Source organism: Diospyros lotus, chromosome 6 (genome assembly GCF_014633365.1).
Source record: "Diospyros lotus cultivar Yz01 chromosome 6, ASM1463336v1, whole genome shotgun sequence".
Classification (NCBI taxonomy): Eukaryota; Viridiplantae; Streptophyta; class Magnoliopsida; order Ericales; family Ebenaceae; genus Diospyros; species Diospyros lotus.
The window spans coordinates 3,095,665-3,101,100 of NC_068343.1; positions in this window are offsets into that span (position 1 = coordinate 3,095,665).

A 5,436-nucleotide genomic window follows, 5' to 3' on the forward strand; every position below is an offset into this window, starting at 1 on the left:
CTTCTTGGCCTTGGGCGATTGGGCCGGTCTATCGGACCGAGTCTGACCCATGCGGGGTGATGCGGGAAATACATATAACATAAGCCCCCCAGTTCGCGGCGCGATCTTCGCGCTGGGAACTGACGCGTGCCAGCTGTTCTTCCATCCCTCCGACTTCTGCCCAATCACTTTAAGTCTCATCGTTCCACGCAGCACGCTTTGTCGGCAGCGCATTTAATGCGCGCCCCCTTCCCATTTCTGCGCATGATTATGCCCATGGGACCCACGAGCTGTTGTGTGGCTGCTGGATGCGGAGCATGTGATAAGTCGTCATTTGATCCGACGGTTGGGATGGACCAGGCCGTCAGTATAAATAGTGGGGAGTGTCCACCCGCTTCTTCTTTCACGCTATTTTGAAAACTCCCTCAAACCTTTGCCTCCTTGCTTTCTCTTTTCTCTCTCGAGGCCTCCATTATCGTCGTGCTTTCAGACGTCTGCCGTTTTCGTCCGGTGCTTGGTACAAGTCTCCATTCAGACGTCAGGCGCAGCTTTTAGGTAAGTTTGTCGTGACTTTCTTTTTCTTCTTGTGAGGCCGTCCACCGTCGGTTAGCCGTCGGTGGTTTCTCTGGCTTCGTCGATCGGTGTCGTTCTCATTTCTGGAGAAACGACACGATTCAGTTTGGCGTTTGCTGGGCCTTTGGGTCCAATGACCTTAGGATTAGCTTTTCATGGAACACCGGACTTGCGGCTGCAGCCCCTCCGCCCTAGGCGGTACCTCTTTTGCGAAGCGCTCGGCCTGGAAGACCTAGGGGACGTTTTAGGGTTTTTCTTCTAGTTTCTTGAGGTCTGGTTCGCGACTTGGGACCTGACTGTTCTCTCTTTTCCTTGGTAGATGTCCGACCAACACCGTGGAAATTCAGGTCAAAAGCGCTGCAATTATATCGTAGGAGAAAACGACACTTCGAGCTCCGAAGATTGTCTCATTATGGAGGGCCAAAATCTTGGGGGTGCGAGCTCGGGGTGCAGGGAGGTCGCTGTCCCGACCTCTCGGGAAACTGAGCTGAAGGTTCAAGATCAGATCGCTGGTGGGAGTGCTAATCTTGCGGTCTTCAAGAGATTCTCATCCAAGGCCAAGCCTCACGAGGTGATGACTTGTGCTCAGGAGTTTCGTCTCCCCAGGACCTGCCGAATATACATCCCTGCTTCGAGCTCCCATGCAGCCTACCCGCCAGCCAATTTCATAGCTATTAGCCCCCAACACCTCGAGTTTGACTTTAGGTTCCCAGTAGCCCCGTACCTTATTGCCCTCTTAAACGACGTCAAGCTCGCCCCCTTCCAACTAACACCGAATTCGTATGCCCAACTCACTTCTTTGGCCGTCTTATTCCTTATAAACAAGCTTCCTCTCCCTTCGTCAAAACTGATAAGATTTTTATTTTCTTTCAAAAATGCCAAGGACGGGCTGTATTACCTGGCGGCTCGTCCTTCCCCGTACAAGGCCGCCCTTCCTCAGGGTAAAGCAAAGGGGAAGTCTAACGTGGGCGATTACAAGTCCAGTTGGTTCTTCGTGTCTTGCCCTTCCCTTTCTCTACTTAGGAATTGTAGCTTCGCACTGACCCCTGGTAAGAGAATATGAGTTCTCATAAATCTTTCATTTGTTTCGAGAGTGCTTGTTTTAACTTGCTCATGCTTTGATGCAGATTTTGGGGGGAAGAAACCGATTTTATCGGCCGAGGAGACTGATATCCTTGGCAAACTTGTGGCTGCGGAGTCGAGCTCGAAAATTCTTGAACTTTCGGACAAGCTACTTCGCGAATACGAGCTCGCCCCTCCTCTTGGCACCGAGACTATCGAGGGAGATCATTTCAGGGACTTGGGTGCAGAGATTCTCCCTTCCGGCTTGCAGCTCGCTGAGACGAACAGTTCAAGAGGGGAAGCCGACCAAGACGATAATATGGTTGATCTCGAGCTCCTCCAACCGAAGCGTCAAAGGGCGAGGTCGAGCACTACGTCCTCCATGACCCCGAGCTATAGCTCGCGGGATGGCAGGTCGGAGCAGCCGCAGCCGCAATCACGCCCTCAGCAGCAGCAAACCCAACAGTCGCGGGGGGGGGGCAGCAGGAGCAGCGGCAAAGAACACTGCCCCGTCACCCCCAACAGCCAAAGCAAGCTCATCTGCAGCTGGGGCATCGGCCCCCTGCCTCCCGAGACCATGGTTCGAGTGGAGCCCATGGGAAGGAGGTCGTAGTGGAGGTTCGAGACGCTCCTGCAGCCAGCTCGAAACGGAGATCGGACCAGTTGCAACAGGGGGAGGATATCAGGGCCAAACGGGTCAGGGTTCGTGAGAAGGAGTTGGCCGTGGAGGCCCTGCCAGGAGGGGTCTTTGTTGGTCCCCTCCTGGATTCCGTGCCCGACTTCCTGGGTCCGAACTCGAAGCCCCTCGACGACCCGAAGTTAAAGGCCCCTTTGTGATTTTGTGGCCCGTCACAACCTGGTGGTAAGTGGAAATTCTTCGTACCTTGGTTTCTTAGCCTGCTTTTTTAATGAGCTAACATTTCTTCTTTTGCAGACTTCTTTTGTTGCCGTGAAGCTCCGAGCTCAGTACAAAGATTTTGAGGAGCAGCTTCAGTCGGTGAGCATGTCCCGTCAGGCCGAAATAGCGAAGCTTGAGGACGAGAAGAACGCCCAAAAGGCCGAAATAACGAAGCTCTCGGACGAGAAGAAAGATCTCCAGGTCGAGCTCCTTGCCACTCAAAAGGAGGTGGAGGGTTGCTTGACGCGTTTGAGGATGGAGGTCCAGAAGAATAAAGATCTCGACGAGGAGCTTCGCATGTCGAAGAACATGTGGGAGCAAGCCAACTCCGGGCTCACCGGTGAGCTAAATGGAGCGAAGGCGGAGTTGCGGAGGGCTGAGGAGCGACTCAGATCAACCGAGGCGGAGCTTAGGGCGGGAAAGGAGGAGCGGACACGGGCGGATGATCGTGCTGTCCGATGTGAGGAGCTTGCCAAGAGGACCATTGACGATATAAGGGCGGAGGTCGGAGAGCGGATGGACGCGGCGCGTAGGGAGACCAGATCCGACACCTGCTCGGCATTTCTGTACACCCTTTGGGTGAACCATCCTGAGATGGATTTCTCCTTCTTTGGTGCGCAGGCTGTCGAGGAGGTGGCTCGGTACGCTGCCGAGGCCGCGGAGGATGCTGATGATGCCAGTCCCCTCGACTCGTTTTTGGTCACAACGCAAGCTCCTCAGGTCGGGGCCGAGCCATTCAGGGTCGCCGCAGCTCAGTCTGGTGAGACTGCCAAGGAGCCTCCTGTGGAGGTTGCCGAGGTTTGTCCAGCCGGGGCTGTCGAGATCGATCTCCAGCCGACCCTATTTACTGAAGCTCGCCTTATCGAGGTTGATCCTGTAGAACCAAACGCTTCTTTTAGCTAGGATTCCCACTTGTATTTTTTTTTTTTGTAACGTGAGCTTCATCTAATAATAAAAATTGGCATTCTGTGCACGTTGCCTCAGATTTCTTCGCGAACTCAAGTTAACTCTGACGAGGTTTTGGCATGACGATTCTTGAATCAATTTTGATGAGGTGACTTGAAAGTAACTTCTTCATGGTATAACTTGAAAACCATTTCAACAAAGCTCCCGTATTTTTGAAAGATTCACTGATAAGAAACTTTTGAGTATGTAATTTGATAAAGAACTGTTCGAACATAGGTCCAGGTAGATCTAGAGTTTTATCAGCTCGTAGACTAACGCTCTTTAACTAGCTCGTTGATGATAGTTGTAATAATCAGCGTGAACACTCATACTTAGGCAATTTCCAGGAAACCCCGTTCAGCATATTTTGACGAAATAACGACAGCCTTCCCGAGATATTAAAGTCGGATGGCCTTGTGATCTCATCTAACATGTAGTGGCTGAGAAGCTCGTTATAGGGCGTGTGCCCGGTAGGTCGCGAATGGTCTTATTTAGCCAAGTTAAGACGGACATCAGCTGATAGGGTCCAATACGCAAAATTTGCTAGGATATGAGATTATGCCATGGCCTCGGCCGGCATGTTGAGGCTTTAATAAGTTTTCAATAAATTGGGAGCGAACCCTCAGGTAGGTCGCAGACCATGGCTTTAAGCCAAGATAGGAGGACCCTAGCTAGTGAAAGCGCAGCCTGTACCACCAAGTTATATGTTCAGGCGGGTCATAGAGTGACCCCAGCTAACACACCATGGCTTGTTATCTCGTTTGACTTGTACGGCCAGGATATGTGTCCAGGTAGGTCGCGTTACTGCCTCAGCTAACACCCAGTGGCTTCTACAAGTTTTATTTGAACTGAGAGGGAACACCCAGGTAGGTTGCAGACCATGACTTTAAGCCAAGATAAAAGGACCTTGGCTAGCGAACCCAAGCTCGGGGTTACTTGTGGAAGCGGTTGCTCAGTAGGTTCCAAACCATGACATAAAGTCAAGATGATTGGTTCTCAGCTCGCAAACCACGACCTGAGGGAGGGACCAAGGTGAATGCTCGGTTAAGCCGTTGACCGTAGCGCCGCGGCTAGGTTATTTAGGCCTCAGCTCACAAACCATGGCTTCTCGACCCCTCGTTACGGGGGCATTCAATCGAATACCAATAAGAATAAAGTGCAATGAAAGTTCATAAATTCTGACCAGAATCATGAAAGTCATTCGTAATGAAAAAGACGGAGCATAGGCAAGAACGATTACATTTATCTGAAGTAAGGACGAAGGTGTTATGTGTTCCAAGCTCGTGGGAGAGGGAGACCGTCCATGTTTGCCAGATGATATGCTCCGTTATTCAAATTTTCTTTGATGATAAATGGACCTTCCCAGTTAGGACCTAAGGTGCCATCGCTTGCCGCCCGTGCTCCTGGCAGTACTAGGCGTAGTACCGGATCTCCGACGTTGTAACGTCGGATTTGGACCTTCCTGTTATAGTATCGTGCCACCCTTTGTTGATAAATGGCGATCCTCACGCGAGCTACATCTCTTGATTCCTCGAGCAGGTCCAGATTAGCCGCCAGTAGCTCATTATTGCGATCTAAGCTGAAAGTGGCCCTTCGGTGGCTGGCCACTTTATTCTCAGCGGGGATCATAGCCTCCGACCCATACGCCATTGAGAATGGGGTTTCTCCAGTGCTGCTTCGGGCTGTCGTCCGATAGGTCCATAGCACTGTTTGCAGTTCATCCACCCAGGCCCCCTTTCTAGCCTCAAGCTTTGTCTTCAGGGTCTGCTTGATTATTTTGTTGACTGCTTCGACCTGCCCATTGGCCTGGGGGTGATCAACGGCTGTGAAACTCTTTTGAATCCCCATTGACTCGCAGAATTGGATGAATTGCTCGCTGGTGAATTGGGTTCCGTTGTCCGTTACTATTTGCTGTGGCACTCCGAATCTGCAGATTATGTTATCTCATGTAAAAGCTTGTGTCTTCGCACTGGTGATCT